This window comes from Eschscholzia californica, unplaced genomic scaffold (assembly GCF_041429995.1).
Source record: "Eschscholzia californica isolate CP2 unplaced genomic scaffold, dmEscCali1.0.p SCAF_2, whole genome shotgun sequence".
Lineage (NCBI taxonomy): Eukaryota > Viridiplantae > Streptophyta > Magnoliopsida > Ranunculales > Papaveraceae > Eschscholzia > Eschscholzia californica.
Window position 1 is genome coordinate 20,671,429 of NW_028238309.1, and position 17,825 is coordinate 20,689,253.

A 17,825-nucleotide genomic window follows, 5' to 3' on the forward strand; every position below is an offset into this window, starting at 1 on the left:
TCATGTGCAACTAATCACATTACACCTGACTTATCTCAGCTAGCTTCTTCTTCTGGTTTTAATGGTAGAGAGAGAATCAATGCTGCTAATGGTCAAGGTATGATCATTACTCACGCTGGTAATACTTCTTTCACTAAGAATCGTAGAAAATTCATGCTAAACAATGTTTTTAGAGTTCCTCAGGCATCACACAACTTACTGTCTGTTCATAAGTTTACTACTGATAATAATTGTTCCTTAACATTTGATCCTTTTGGATACTATGTGAAGGACCTCCTCTCGACTCAGACTCTTTTCCAAGGGCCAACTGAAGATGGTCTTTATCCTATCTCTTTTCCTCACAATAAGCCAGCCACAACTCTTGCTCTTTCTGCTCAAAGTACAGATATGCATTTGTGGCATAAAAGACTTGGTCATCCCTCTTTTCAGTCATTTCAGAGACTTAAACCTCTTCTGTTTCATCATAATGTTTCCATGAAGCCTATATTTTGCAATGAATGTCAATTGGGCAGGAGTAAGAAACTCCCTTTTCATGTTTCAGTAACTTGTCCTACTAAACCTTTAGAGTTACTTCATGTTGATCTCTGGGGTCCTTCTCATTTACCTTCAGTTAGTGGATTTAGATACTATGCTAATATAGTTGATGATTTCTCTAAGTCATGTTGGATTCTTCCTCTACATAATAAATCAGATTTCAAACATGCTTTCTCTACTTTTAAAACTAATAGTGAAACACAGTTGGAACTCAAAGTTAAGGTTTTAAGAACTAATGGAGATGGAGAATTTCTTCATTCCTCTTTTAAAGAGGTGCTTCAAGCTGCAGGTATAACCCATCAAATGTCTTGTCCTCATACCCCTGAACAAAATGGGGTAGCTGAATCAAAACATAAACATCTACTTGATGTAACCAGGCACTTCTTATACAGTCCCATCTCCCACCAATCTATTGGCTTGAGTCTTTGTACACTGCCAACTTTCTCATTAACAGGCTTCCTACCAAGTCTATTAGTTTTAAAACTCCATTTGAACTTTTGTTTCATGAGTCTCCTAACTATGGTTTCCTTAAAGTCTTTGGTTGCTCTTGTTATCCCTGACTTAGGCCTTATGCTGCTAATAAGCTTTCTCCTAGGAGTAAAGAGTGTGTTTTCATTTGATACACCAATGATTATAAGTGTTTGGAAATTACCACTGGTCGGGTTTTTATTTCTAGACATGTGGTATTCAATGAGTCTTCTTTTCCCTACCTAGTTTTGTCTTCTTCCTCTTCACCACCATCACCATCACCACCTATTCTGTCAGTACCACCTCATCATGTTCATGCTTCAACATTTCCTGCACCACCATCACCTGCTCAAGCTCCACCATCCCCAATTCATGCACCACTATCCCTAATTTCTACTCCACCATCTCCACATGTGCCTCAGGCACCTCAGCCTTCTCATCATATGCAAACAAGATCCAAGTCAGGTGTTTTTAAGCCCAAATCCATGTTCTTTGCTGCTAAATATCCCATTTCTCCTATTCTCTTAGCTAGTTCTCTTCATTCTACTCCTTCCTTCTTCAGGCAGGCTAACAAAGATCCTAAGTGGAGAGCAACAATGAGTGAGGAGTTTAATGTCCTTCAAAGAGCTGGGACTTGGTCATTAGTTCCTTCCCATCGTAGTCAAAATCTTGTGGGATGTAAGTGGGTGTACAAAATTAAGCAGAACTCGGATGGGTTTATTGAGAGGTACAAGGCCAGGTTTGTCGCCAAAGCCTTTCATCAGCGAGAGGGTATTTGACTTTACTGAGACATTCAGTCCAGTGGCTAAACCCACTACTATTAGAGTGCTTTTGAATTTGGTTGTTCAAAATGACTGGGGAATTAAGCAGTAAGATGTTAGCAATGATTTCCTTCATGGTAATTTGAAAGAAACTGTGTTTATGTCTCAGCCTTCTAGTTTTCAGGACCCTACTATCCCAACTATGTGTGTAAGCTTCACAAATCCCTCTATGGCTTGAAACAAGCTCCAAAAGCTTGGTATGAGGAATTGGTTGACTCTCTTCTCAGTTTGGGTTTTCAGAAATCAAATGCTGATTCTTCTTTATTTGTCTATAAGAATGGTAGCCATCTGGTGTATATGCTGATTTATGTGGATGATATCCTCATCACTGGGTTTTCTTCCACTCTTTGTCAAAAATTTATATCTGAATTAAGCACCAGGTTCTCTATGAAGCATCTTGGTTCTCTTCGCTATTTCTTGGGTCCTGAGGCTACTAGAGATGCTACTGGTCTTTATCTTACTCAGACTAAGTATGTGTTCGATCTCTTAGAGAAGTTTCAGCTTACTGGTGTTAAGCCTTGCTCCACACCTACGGCTGCTAAGACAAGATTGCTTCCTAATGATGGCACTGTTTTAAATTATCCCACTTCCTATAGAAGCATGGTTGGTGCCTTACAATATCTCACTTGGACCAGACCAGACATTAACTTTGCAGTAAGTCAGGTGTGTCAATTTCTGCACAAACCTACTGATGTCCATCTCATGGCAGCCAAGAGGATTCCGAGATACCTTAAGGGTTCTATTTCTCATGGTATTCGAATTTCTAAATCAGCCTCTTTTGGAATTTATGCATATGCAGATGCTGATTGGGCTGGTAGTCCCTATGATAGTCGCTCCATGGGAGGTTATGTCATCTTTCTGCTAGGATTTCAGTTGGTCGGCTAAGAAACAACCAACAGTTTCACGCTCTAGCACAGAGGCATATCGAGCTCTCGGTCAATCTGCTGCTGAAGTCATTTGGATTTTTCCCTTCTAAGGGATTTACATTGCTCCCTCTCGACTCCTCCAAGTTAATATTGTGATAACGTCTATGTTATTGCTTTAGCCTCCAATCCAGTATCTCATTCAAAAATCAAACATCTTGCTCTTGATTTTCACTTCATAAGGGAGTTGTTAGCTTCTAAGTCCATTCGACTTCATCACATCTCCACAGTAGATCAACCAACAGACTCTCTCACTAAGGCTTTACCTTGCCCTCGATTTCGGTTTTTAATTGGCAAATTGAAGGCTTGTTCATCAAATCCTTCTATTTGAGGGCTTGCAATCGAGTGATGTAGTTGTTGGGAATCGGTGGTGTCTACTAATGTCGTTTAGAGAAATCTCAGACATCACATGTCTAACATTAGTATCCCAGGATCATATGCATAAACTAATGATTAACTAAGAGTCTAGAAGATTACCTTAATCGCTAGTTTTCCCTCGAACCTTTCTAATCGCTTTAGAAGACCAAGAGATCTAATTGTAACTCCTCTACTTGGGACACCGAATGGTCTACTTAATCTCCCACCTTGAAAGCTAGGCAGAACTCCAATGGTAGTTTGATAATAAGAAGAACTACTTCTTCTTTATTTGACTAGTTGATAGCTTTTTAGGAATTAGCTCACTTTCTCCTCTCTACTTGATGTTGTAGAGTAAGAAAGCTTTTAGAGAAATTCCAAACCTTATTCACTTCCCTAAGGGTAATTATATAGAACCCTAATAAGAGACCACCTCCAATTTGGTTTCCTAAAAGATCCTTTGAATAAGATTAAGGAAATAGTCGAAAATAGCAACTAGTTGATATTTTCTCAATTCCTTGAGGAGGTGACGTCCAAACCAAGCCAAAATTGGCATATTTGGTCTTCCCTATTAGGGGAACCGACCCTCCAATTTTTAGCCCAATCCAAACCCTAAAAGTCCCTCTTTGGCTCTAGACCCAAAACCCCATTTTCAGGCCTTTTTGCTATCTTTGCCTAAACTTGTTTTAGGACTATGAGATATATTTATGGGACTCTCACTAGTCATATCATCCGATTAAATAACCATTCTTATTTGTAACCCGTTGTAGGATCCAATCGAAGTTAGCCGCGAATTACTTCGTAATTCGACGATCGTAGTTGATTTCTAGCTAAACACTACGACCCCCTAAATCAACCGGACTTGATGATCTTCTTCATCAATTTTCCTGTCCGACAAATTGCTCGCATTGCATCTTTGGTCGAAGGACATCTCCTTCAGATTTCCACTTGTACTTAGAACAAGTGCAATTCTCGATTCCCGTGTCAATTTGTATCTTATCTGATACGTCACGTCATTCAGACTTTCTTGATACCGAGCATAACTGTCAACGACAAATGATTAATTTCTTAACCCGTTTGAGCGCGGCCACGCATTTTCAGTTGTTACTCATCAAGCGACCTTAAGACACTTTTCCTAATAGAATTAGGTAGACACAATTCATTCTTGTACTCCCACTTAACTTCATGTCTATCCTGTCCTTCCCAGTATTCGCCTTTATAACCTCCTTTTACGGCGCGGCGTTTAACGGAACCAAAGTCGGACATTCCTTACATAAGATGAGTGGAACACTCATGTTTTGAGGAATCTCTCTAATTTTGTCAATGAGAAGCGTTTGACGTTCATCACGAGCGATGTATTTCTCATTTGAGGGTTATCCAGTGTATAACCCTTATTACACACCCACGTAATCGAATCGAATATTCCTATTCCTATAGCCCATGAAACTGCGGTATCTCATCAACCTCACGTGCTAGTCTTCCTCAGTCGTTATTGTCCATGCAAGGATCTGGACTAGGGAGATGATAACAAATATTCTAAGTTCACTTAATAGGGTTTCATTCATCAGATCACGTATCTGACAAACCTATTCGTAATGTTTTATTATCTATGAACTGTCATTTAAATACTAAACTAAATTTAGACGACTATGAAATAACTAATTTATTTTCAATAACGAGAGTTTGTAAATTTGAGCCTCTTCCGTAAAACTCCTTTTACCTACTCAATTTACTTGTCAAGGTTTATTCAAAATATACCTCTTGCCTTAGACTTGTGTATGAGTCTCATACTTTGTCTTAGGTGACAGTTTAGTTTGACTACGGATGTAGTCCGTTTAAACTTTGCTAATTATCAAATAATTTGAAGATCGCTCTCTTCAACCTTGATAATTACTAGTAATCTTTACTAGTATTTGATGTGACACGAAAATGTCACATTTGGAGAGCCTAACTTAGACTAATTAGTCCTTATCGAGTGTTATCAATAATATTTTATGTGTTTTTCTTGTTAGGTATCATTTTTGGAGATAAACATGTAAACTGGAATAAAAGGAACGAATTGTCACTATCATTTCATGTGCCAAAAACAGTAGAAAAAGATTTCAATCAAATCATATGCCAAGTGGAGTCAATGACGAGTCCGACGGTGAAAACGGAATTCAATTCGGAGTTCGGACGGGAAAGATATGAATGAAAGAAGCCAAAGTCTTTTCTTGAAGGCACTCTCCTTTGTTTCTAGTTGGGAATCAAAGTCAAACCCAAAGAAAAACCAAAAGGCAACAAAGAAAAGGATTAGAGATTTTAGAGACACCTCTTTAGGGTCCAAGGTGAAATGGTCTAAAGACTTGGTCAAACTTTGACTAAGTCTAGGGTTTGACTCAAGTTATAGAAAAGGGGCCAAAGACACTATTCATCATCTTCGAGCTTGGAAGGAGGCAAGAGAAAAAAAGAGGCTAGAACTTGAAGGTTCTTGGTGTTCTTGAAGGAGCTTGAGAGAGAGAAAAAGAGAGAAGGAAGAAGGAGGTCACGGCCAAGCTCGGCCGGCCGGCACTCAAGGCCGGCCAAGCTTGGCCGGTCATCATAGAGTTCGGGTAAGACAGCTGCCGGTACGGGCTGAAGCTTCAAGGGACAGCTGCTCGGGTGCAAGAAGCAGCCTTCATCACCAGCTCGGGACACAGCAGCAACAACAAGCTCGGGTAAGCTTCTTGAAGCTCGGGTTGCTGCTGTTCTTGCCGGCACAGTGGTTGCGAACTCGGGACAGCAGCTCGGCTGCATTTCAAGAGCACGGGACGGCAAGGAAGCTACTCGAAACGGCCGCATCTAGCTCGGATATGCACGGGACATCATCCTTTGGTCCGGATCTAAGTATTTTGGCCGGATTTTGCCTCTTTTGGCTGGATTTGTGCTCAATTTAGGCCGGATTTTCAAGGGTTTTCCGGCCACCTTCTTGGCCGGAAACCTTAGGGCTTTTACTCCCCATGTTGTTGGCTAACTACCCATGTGATTTGATTTGATTTTGGGCTACAAATTTCTAGAGACAGAAAGATAGGGTTAGCTTTAATGGAGGTTGTGTTCTAAATGGAGAAGATGATGGTGGTCGCTATGGGGAACCCAGAAAATTGCTAAGGGGAGATCAGCTGCAACTAAAAACTCATATTTTTCGACGATCTTAGCCTCGAACCATCATCGAAAAAGGGGGATTCGCTCACCATTTCCTTTCCATTTCTTATTCAATCACCATGTTTAGCTAACTTTAGTGTGTCGATTATATGAGATGAAATGTGATGAATTCGTGATTATGTTTAATATGATTTGATGTTTTGATTATAAATTGATGTTCATTTATTTAGATTATCGTTTTGATCGTATTTTCATGTGTCTTGTCAAACACTTCGCATAGTTAATAGACGAAACGAAGTATTTGATATCGATCGTAGTCTAAGTCATAATTTCATGTGTCTTGTCATGCACTTCACATAGTTAGGCGACTAGACAACACCTTCGATGACTCGGGATTAACCGAATTAGGCGTTTGTTTGACTAAGTATGATCTCCGGATATACGTAGTACTTAGAAACATCTACTTTAGGAGTCGAACATCGATTATACATCGACACATTAGATTGGATCATACGTAGTCGTAGGTTTATCATTATGGATTCCCGGACTTCGACACCTCTCTCGCTTATTTGTTGCCCGAATCGAGTCTTACCGTCTCCCGACTCTTGTTCCTCCAAACTCTTCTCTCGAATCTCTCTCCCCCGTTTTACTTATATTGTTTAGTTAGTTTTGATTGTTTTCTTGTTTTGTTACTCATTCAATCTAAACCCCCTCATTTATCTTTGTTCCTTTCCTTTTTAGTCTAAGTTAGCTTGTAATATCTAGACCGAGGGATAAGACCCTTCGATATCCAAATTGTCTTCCTATCCTTGGATCGATCCCGGCTTTGCCGGATTACTACTTGATACCTCCGCTTGGGTGTGCAACCTTTTCGGGTGCATCTGTATTAAGGCTTTATTTCTTTTGTAGAATTTACAACAGTTCTCGACTAACACTCTCAGCCTACTTTCCTTCCATGTTTGGAAGTTTGCTACGATGACTTGTTCAACTTTAGTACTACTTCATCCTACAGCCTTCTAGGATGCTCTTAAGTAGTGTTTCAAATTCTTCAATTCGAATTTGGATATTGACATCAGTGCTCTGGATGTCTAAGTGCTAATCATGTCCTACATGACCGACTTTATGTTTTGTACATAAATGTCTCTCTCATGCGTGCTTGCTCATCGGTGTCTTCAAGACTCCGAGTCTTGCAACGCTCTCTGTCATGAGATTTTGGGTCGAAGTTCTCATAGACTTTTCCGAGTCATGGACCTTCGAGTTTGGACTTCAAGAATCTTTGGCGTACCAAGGATTTTTAATCCTGTCATCTAATCGATCTATACTTATAGACCTTTGATGCCCAAAATGGCATTTTATCCTTTTGTGTGTGGTCCTTTATTGAGTCAGTTCCTTACTATTTTATCAACATTTCTATGTTATACTCAATCTTTTGTATGTATTCTGCATACGGACCTGGAAAGTTTGTTACTCCCACTTACTTTCTTGAAATCTCGTGATTCAAGATTTTCTTCATTCCTCAGGAAGCAAACTACTTTGATTACTTCTATGAATCGAAGATTCCAACTCTTGCGTGCTTCAATCCATTGATGGATTCTTGAAGCATGTGTATGGACATAACTGGAGTTAGAAGAATCTTTATTCTTCTTGTCTAGTTTTGGGAAACTCTAAGGTTTACATCCTTCTCAGTTTTCTTATCATGGAAAACTAATTTAAGTTTTCCGTTGACTTAAATTATCAAGCTTCATGGCTTGATGAGATATGGATTCCATATTTTTCGGCTTCTGGCCAAAAAGCTAGAGTCGGTTTCCGTCTCTGCGCAGGTCTTTTATCTCTACAGAAAGAACTTAATCTTCTGAGTTCTTGAGATGAACTTTTGACCTTAAGGGATTTTGAGCAACTATTTGGATTACTCTCAACTACTTGAGAGTTTTCCTACGAATTGCATTCGCAATGTATGGTAGGTATGTAAATTCCATCTTTACCTTTTATTTCCTTTCGTGAGGAACCGCGGTTAACTGTCTTTTAACAGTTTTGTTGCTCTTGGTCGAACTTATTCGGCCTGTACAATTTTCATGATTGTTCCTCATGACTTTTCTCATGGTAGAATTAAATCGACTTGTTCTCTGATCGATTGTGGAAAAAGCCCAAATTTCTAAAGAAATTGCGTCAGACTTTTAGCTAATTTTTTTGTATCCTTGTAAAATGTTCTACATAGGCTTAGCTTTTGGACGAATTTTTGGTAATATGTGGGAAGCTATGTCTAGACTTAGTGGATTTTGGAGAACAGGGGTTGACTTGTATTCTTCATTTTTATCCTTTTGGACACTCCAAATTGGATAGATTAAAAGTATGACGACGATCATCCCCTGTTTCTGACTCAACATCCTCTTTCTTGTCAGTCGATTCAACGCTTTCTTAAGCCTTCTTGGTCATATTGGACATCCCTTTTTCATTGAGATGAGTCTGTTATGAGAGTCTCATGTCTCTTTGCAGATTTAACTAAGTTTAGAATCTTTCGATATAATTTGTTAATTTAGCACTCTTATAACATCTCAATATAGAAATAAACTTCTTTATTGATTATCCATAATACTTAGTACAGATATGATGTTAAACTAGAAAAATACTTAATCTAGATTAATGCTTAAAAGAAGACTTCGATCCCTTTCAGCGTCCTAAGCAGTCTAGGCTTCTGCTCCCTCTTGGATCTTATCTCCTTTATCCAAATACTCAGTTCCCAGCTGCTCCTGTACATTCACAATGATAGGGCATTTTAGGTATCTTATACGAAAATTTGTGAATTTTCAGTATTTGATAAATTAACTGTTAATACCTGAACCGGAAACTACTATTTCGTTTTCTTGTCCTCCAAGAACTTAGGGCAGTTTCTCTTCCAGTGGCCCTTGCCACCACAGTAGAAACACTTGGTGTCAGGAGGAGTCCCTTTGTCTTTGGATTTGGTAGCCCGTTTGCGTTTTCCTTTTGACGCAGGTTTCTTCTTCTGCTTTCCACCTTTCTTGAACCCTTTGTACCATAAGAACATCCTTCCTATGTTCCACTATTGCTACGTCTTGTTCGGCTGTCTGAAGCATCGCATGAAGTTCCTCCAACGTTTTATCCCATTCATGTTGTAATTCATATTAAACTGATTGAAACCACTATGGAGGGAGTGAAGGATAGTGTCGGTAGCCGCCTGTTGGCTATAAGGAAAGCCCAGTTTAGCCAGCTTGCCAATGAGCCTGATCATCTGACGAACATGAGGCGCAACTGGTTTTCCTTTCTCGAGGCGCATGTCCAGAAGTGCTCTAGAGGTTTCAAACCTCTCCAATCTCGACTGTTTCTAGAACATTTCCCGAAGTTGTCAAATCATGGAGTAAGCATCCATGTCTATGAAATGCTCTTGAAGAGTAGGTTCCATGGTTGCCAACCTCAAGCACATAACTGGCTCTGCCCTCTTCCGAACATTCTTTTCATGCTCCTTTTCTTCAGCTTGCCTTCCATCCTGAGAACTATGCTGAGGTTCCTCTCCCATTCGAGGAAGTTGTGCTCATTCAGAATTCTCCTTGTCGAGAAGTGAGCGGAAGTTGAAATTCTCTTTCGTCATCTTAAAACTACATAAAAGAATGGCAGAGTTTTAAACTCATTATCGTTTTTGGAAAAATTCAGTTTTCCCATATTATTCAATATAAAACTGTCCCCGATTGAATAACCTAATTCCAAGATCCCAGTTCTTCGGAGTAAAACGGACTAGCGCCCAACCCTCGACTCCGTCGTTCCAGGTGAGCGAACTACTTCACTGATCATACCTTTATGACTCTTAGTTGATAGATTTCATTGATGAATGACTAATCTATCCTTTTGCCTCGTGTATCCAAAACTCTTTTGCTGATCTCGTTGAGTGGAACCATTTAGACATGTAGGCCTCTGTCGTAGGCCTGCCCGCATTGTCCCGAGGTAGAGATGGTACTCTGCGAAGGCAGGCCCACCATCACGAACAAGGGCGCAACGAGTGTCTTAATCTGGATAGGCACTTCACTCAAAATTACTTTTGGGGACTTTTACGCTAGTATGGCGTGTGTTATAGTGAACTATTTAGCCTAACTAACATCCACGACATAAAGCATAAATAAGTAAGTAAATGGGCGCGAGGAAGTCAATCGAGCAGACATAGATCCTAGTATGACCCCTAACATAGAAGATCTAATCTCCTTTGGTTTCTTCTTGTTTTATCTTTGGTTCGCCTTAGATCGCCATCTTTGAACCGCCATTGATTTCTCCCACTCGCCTTAGGATCTCATCCTCGAGCTTCTTCAATGGACTCATAGACCTTAAACTCTAATTACAAGACTCTAATGACACGCAGATCGTATAAACTTGAAATTAAAATTAATTATAAATTTGCACCCATCCGTGCTTAAAACAAGAAATAAAAGAAACAATTTCTATGGCCGTACTAGTTTCCCGCATTCACATCACATGCATTCATATAATTTATAAAGGCTAAGAATTATATATGCATGATAATCCGGGAGATACTTTTGTCGACATCCCATGTCACATTATGTACCTTAATAAATTCAAAGAATTCGACTAATGGTGCGTTCCGGTTTGTCTTTTATGATTATTAAAATTAATTTTAAGAAAAACTCCGTCTTGGGTTTGTGAAAGCCCAGGTCAATTTCGGAAAAAATTGGTTTGATTCTTAATGATTTCCCAAATCAATTTTAAGAAAAACCTGTTTCGGGCCCTTGGGTGGTCCGAGACTATTTCGGTAAAATTTGGGTGGAATCGGGAGAAAATTTTAACTTTCGTCGGAAAAACTCCCACTCGGTCAAGCCCGTAAAACTTCGGCCCGTGGACCGAGGTCAAACTCGGAAAGGCCCGGGACAACCCTTGGTCAAGGCCCAAGACCCTAAGGTCAAGGTCCAACAAGGTGGCCGGGCCAAAGATCCCTAGGAAGTGCATAGGCCCATGCACCATTCGGCCCAAGGCCAGCTACTCGGGCCGTGCCTAGCATGGTTTGGGCCGAGACTAGGTGCGTCTTGGCCCGAGCGAGACGCATCCTTGCTCTCGGCCCAGGCATAGGACACGTCCTGGGACTAGGCCAGGACGTCAGCCTAGGCCCAGACGCATCCTAGACGCGTCTGGCCTAAAGCTGGGCCTTAGGGTTTGTCTCAGGCTAAGTCCGAGACCCCTAGGCCGTCCCAGGCGCATCCCAGACGCGTCTGGCCATGGCCGCAGCTGCTGGCCATCTCAGACCTAGTCCGAGATGCCGAGAGTACTCCAGACGCATCCTCATGCATCTGGAGGAAGCTTTTGTACGTCTCGGATCAAGTCCGAGACACTTTCGGATGTCTGGGGCGCGTCCCAGACGCGCCCTTAGCAATCGCGGACGCGATCGACTCGGATATGCAATCCGAGTCGGTCTCGGTCAGCAGACCGAGACATGTCTGCGTCTGCTCTGGTCGAGACGCGTCTCCGGGACGCGTCCAGGCAGCAACACCCACGCAACTCTAATTTTTAGAAACTTTCAATTTTTTTTTCTTTTTGCTTCTCAAGCATCAAATTCCAATTTTTAGAAACTACTAAAATCCCAAACTTTTGAATATACTTCAATTAGTCAAAATAAATGAAAATTAAAGTTTTGAAAACACTTTTCAATACCGAAATCAATCAAAATCGAATCTTTTGAAAACACGTCAATCTTGAAAATCAATTTGAAATTTTTTAAATCACATTCAAGACATTCAAATTGGATGTCTAAAACACTCTTAGACAAGACTATCAAGCTAATCAATCATGTATTAGTCCAAAACTTAGTAAAAATTAGTTATTTGCAAGAGGCTCTGATACCACTATTAGAAATTAGTGGTGTCTACTGTAGATGGTGAGAAGTCTACGGGTCGGAAGTTAAAAGGTCGGAAGCGGAAACGTAATCTGGAATTCCAAACATCGAGTTCTTGATTGATGGGCACCAGCAACGTGTGGAAGAAACCTGCAAAAGAAGGTGAACAGACACGAACAAACCCGTGAAGACTTGGGGGACACCGGGATGGTGCCTGCCATGGGCCCTCCGACGGTCAAGTCAGCAAAGTATTACAATGAATAATAAACGACATGCCTGAGGATGTAACCGTTTACGTGTAATCGGAGAGTGACTAGGCTCGTAGAATGGCCGGAGCTCGAGACTACGGGAGTGAAATGATCAAAAGTGTAAGAGTAGATGTTATCAGCAGCGTCGAGTGAGTGAGAAGTTGTAACCTCCTTGATGCTTTCTGGAAGCGTCGAGAAGGCTTTAGTATCTTTGACGATCACTGGAAGCGTCGAGCAAGGAGAAGCTTCAACACCCTTGAGGCGTCTAGTAGTGGTGTATGTCCAGAACCAGGTGAACTCGTATGTCAGTTTCTCAAGAACAATCGAAGAACAGAGAGCGAGTGGAGAAGAAGAAGTAGTGGTTGCTTTGCTCTGCTTTCGATGTGTTTTTTTCCTCCTTGTGAAGTGGAAGAGCTCCTCTTTATATAGGCGTGAGGAATGATCCGTTGGGAGGAGTAAAGGCTGACCGTTATGGAGTAAATGCATGGCAAGATACCTGGGATATGGTGACGTGTACACTAGCTGTACATGCACAACGGTTGTGCATGTTCTCTGGCAACTACTCTGATTGTGCATGTGCATGGTCTCACATTTATGTGAGACGTTACCATGTTATGCATGTCATGCATGTCATTAATGGGGGATAATTGTCTCTGGAGTTACGTTGACCAAGCTTGAGATCTATGTCATTATGGGCATATGTGACATGTCGAGGATCTCATCGTCAAGTGATCTTTAACACGTGGTGCGTGGAGATCTAGACGTGTCAAGCGCCAGACGTGTGGAGACTCAGGCGTGTGGAGTTCTGTGCACGTAGAGACTCTTTGCACGTGGTTGGGCTCGACACGAGTTTTTGGGTCTAGGCGACGAGGGCCCATTAAGAGACTTCTAGGCTGGGCCCGAGAGTGTTGCGCTGGGCTTGACGTCTTAATGGGCGCTTTTAGTGTCGAAGGCCCTGGTGTGGATTTTGGTCAACACAGTTTGTCTGCCACTCTCTAATTAAATATTTTATTTTCTTAGAGAGTAGATGTGTTTCCGAAGAGGTGACCTTGTAAGTCGGATAGATCCCGTGTTAGTCGCATGGGCTCAGATAACAATATGGCACTGCTTTGTGCGGGTCAGTTCATGAACTTTACCCGGAGTTAGCGAACGCAGTGTGGGTCCTCTGTGCGACGAACTGGGGTCGAAGACTTCTCCATACTGTTGGGTAGTGTGGAGGCTATTTTCGCGCTGCCGGACAGCGTGGGGGTCTCTTCACGCTGCCTGGGTAGCGTGGGAAATTTGTCCACGCTTCCTGGCAGCGTGGGGATCCCTTCCCGCTGGCTGGGCAACGTGGGGATCTCTTCACGCTGCCTGGCCATCGTGGTGAACTCCTCCACGCGGTCTGGCAGTGTGGGGGTCTTTTTCACGCTGCCTGGGCAGCGTGGGGATCTTCTTCATGCTGCCTGGGCAGCGTGGAGGTTATCTTCCGTTCGTTAGGAGGTCACGAGGTTGGTCCATTTGTTGCTCTGGGATGCGGTGTTGCCCGAGCGGAGTTGGATCTGAGCCAATGATGTAAGGAGGCAAGGGAGGTCGACATTTTCGTGGCGTCAGCTTGTGTCGGAACTCTATCTGTACTTGTCAGAGCATGCAGAGTATACCTTCTGTCGTTCCTTGGTGTCGAAAGTTCTTTGAATTTGACAACTTGGCAAAGTTGCGACATGTGGATGAACCCGTTATTTCATGTTTGTCTTTCCGCTTAATATGTTTTTTCGATACTAAGACTTGTAGATCTTGATATGTGTACTACTTTTCTTATCCATGTGAACATGTAAACTTGTAGTATACGTAGGTGCACACGTGAACTTGGAGTACACGTACACTGGTAATGCGCGTAGATGCACACGTAGACTTGGAGTACACGTAGGTGCACGCATAGACTTGGAGTACACGTAAGTGGACGCGTAGACTTGTAATGCGCGTAGATGTACACGTAGACTTGGAGTAAACGTAGGTGTACGCGTAGACTTGGGGTACACATAAGTGTACGCGTAGACTTGTAATGTGCGTAGAGGTGTACACGTACTCACAAGGAGGATGCGTGTATGATCCCTGGTAGGCGTTTTGTGTGCGTATACCTATGGTTGGTGGGAGTTGTGTAGTCGCTTACATATGAATGTCGCTGGTCATTTGCTTCTTTTCACAAATGAGAAAAACTTATTCAACCTTTAAGTAGTATAAAAAATACCTTAAGTTAATGCGGTTCGTCTGTACGTGTTCTTGTTTTGTTAAGAGGGATGTTGTGTTTACTCCACGCGAGTATGGGAATGTTCCGTTCAAATGACAGGATGCTAGTGAATGTTGTTTGTATGATCAGTTTGTCTCCACATGTTTATCTCCACATGCTTGTCTTTACATGTTTCACATGTTCAGCTCCACATGTTCGTCTTCACATGTTTGGCTTCACATGTTTCACATGCTTGTCTTCACATGTTTGGCTTCATATGATGTAAACTCGTAGTACGCGTAGGTGTACACTTGTAGGTGTACACGTAAATAAACTTGTAGTGCGCGTAGGTGTACACATAAATAAACTTGTAGTACGCGTTGGTGTACACGTAAACTTGTAGTACGCGTTAGTGTACACGTAAACTTGTAGTACGCGTACGTAGACTTTTGAATGAAGTACTTCATTTATTCTTATGTTGCATATACAAGTCATGTATATGTTTTTTGGTACGAGCAATTGGGTTGCTTCTTGCAAGACGTGTCGACTCGCGTTTTGTAGATGTAAACGTGCACACATAAGTGGGTTAACACCTCAAAAAATCATTTGTTGAGACAAGCGAATTTTTTTCGTATACCAATATGAGTACAAGACAATCAGGTTGTCACACGTAAACCTTGTATAAGAAGAGAGGCAATCGGATTGGCTAGTACATGTAAAAACAAGTGGGCAATCGGGTTGCCGAGTACATGTAAAAACAAGTTGACAATCGGGTTGCCGAGTACATGTAAAAACAAGTGGGCAATCGGGTTACCGAGTACATGTAAAACAAGTGGGCTATCGGGTTGCCGAGTACATGTAAAAACAAGTGGGCAATCGGGTTACCGAGTACATGTAAAACAAGTGAGTAATCATGTTGCCAAGTACAAGGTGAGAAGAGGCAATCGGGTTGTCGTCCTGTCGATGCTTGCGAATACAGGTAGAGAGACAAGCGGGTTGCCCAAGTTTCACATGGCTTCTGTTATTTCTTCATGTGTATTACTGCTTCTTCATCTATTGCTTCTTCTTACAATCTTGCATGCACTCTGTTGTATTTTTGTCTGTGTTTGTTTTTTCGTTGCATGTCTACCTGCTTGTTTCGTGAGAGTATCTCTAGAGTATGCCCCCCAGCCTGAACTTTGTGCTAGACTTAGGTTGTTTTATCGTTCTTGCGAGAGGTGTCTTCGTTTTCCTGTGGAAGAAGTAACAAATGGTCAATGGCATAGCCATTGACCCTCCGACGCTCAAGTTAGTCGAGTACCAAAAAGATAAGTGAAAAGGAAAACTATTTGGGTCAAGTCACGAAAGTTACTTCCCAACTGTTATCGACATGCTCCTGAAAGCGTGAAACGTCTACTTGTCTTAAGGCGTTTTCTACCTGCATACTTTCTGTTGTGGGACTATAGTCGGTGGGAGTCCCACCGACTCTCAGATGCTCAAGTTAGTACATGTATAAGCAGAAGAAAATGAAGAAGTATTAGTAGAGTTTAGAAGTGATACAGCTTGAGGTGGATGGCATTCCAACTGTTGTTTATGTCGCGTCCATCTCGTGCTTAAATTTTGTACGCTGATGAGACATGAAAATGTCTCATCTGAATCTCTTAACTCGGGTTAGTTAGTCCAGTTCGAGCGGTTACTCTGATGATTTGTTTGATTTTCTTTCTCAGGTCTCATTTACGGAGCTCGATGCGGAAACATCATGATAAAGACATACTTGAGGGGCATTTTGGTCATTTTAATGACAAGGGTATTTTGGTCAATATTAGTGCTCATGTGAAAGTAGAGTCCAATACGAACCTATCGGCGAAAGCGGAACTAGAATCGGAGTCCGGATCAGGGAGATAGTCCAAGTCAAAGTTGGAGTCAAAATCATTTGACCAAGTCATCTCAGAGCATTCAAAGACACGTGGCGAACAATCTGGCCGTGAGGGATAAATTCTTGGTACACCAGTGGGCAGTTAGGATATTTTCGGGAATCAGTCCAGTGCTTTGCGATGCTATACACTCCGATGGTCCCGGAAAAATCCATTGATCCCTACGCGACACGCCCGAACATCTCTATCCGACGGCCTTCACACATTGGTACAGTTTAACCCTATACGCCGCTATACACTGAATCACTCCAATCTTGACAGCCAGCAAGCAAAGACCCGTGACCAAATTCAATCTTTCTCTCTTATGTTCTCCAGTTTTTTTGGAAAGATACTTCTTTCTTTTTAAGAAAGAGACCGAGAACAGATTTGATGGAGGGAGAGAGACCGAGAGTTTTAGAAAGATTGGATTGAAGATTGAGAAGGATAGCTGGAGATCTTTGTAGATTGGGTTGTTTTTCTTAGATGAAGAACCGAGAAGGAAATAACCGAGATTAATAAAAGAGATGGAATGAAATCAGCTTAGGAGAGATTGAGGAAGGAAAGAGTAATCTCTGGATTTGAAGATAGAGTGATAGAAGGAAAGAATCGTGTGGGCTAGAGACAAGATATTTGAGAGAGAGAGAAAGTGTCTCGGTTATGATTTTTTAGACAGAGAGAGAACATTAACTCTCGGTTTAGAGAGAGAGGGAAACAAAAACCGAAACCAAGAATCATCATCATCTCTAGCTCATTTTCGATTTTTATTATTTTGTAGTCTCCCTTTTTGTGAGAAGAAAGAAAAGTTACAGAGAGAGAAAGAGAGTGTTGGACATTAGAGGTATAGATACTTCAATACACTCAAATAAACTCAAAAAATTCAGATCAACATACTTTCATATAACAAAGCTTCTTTAGATCTACACAATCTCATAAAACAAGAGACACAAAGTTTTGTCACAATATTAAACTAGATATTGAAGTTAGTTCTTACCTTAAACATAATATTCATACTAGATCTATGTCTTCTTCTCCAAGTTTCTTGTATACTATTCTCCTTTTTCTTTCTCTCTCTAGATTGTTCTTGAACTTGACTAAGAAAAGAACTCTCTACACCCTTTTAATTAATTTCATGAGGCTTTTACTTTTTTACCCCTTCTAGTTTGGTAAACCATTTACTCAAACCCACACTTTTATATTGGGTCCAAATCCAAATTTGGTTTAAAAGCCCCCTTTTCAACATCCCCCCTTAAACCAAATTTCCATAGCTTCTCATACCTAGCATCCACTTCAATCTCTCAAAGACATCATGCTTCAAGGGCTTCGTAAATATATCCGCTATTTGATCTTGAGACTTGCAATACATCACTTCAATATCACCTTCCTTAACATGTTCACGAATAAAATGGTAGCGTGT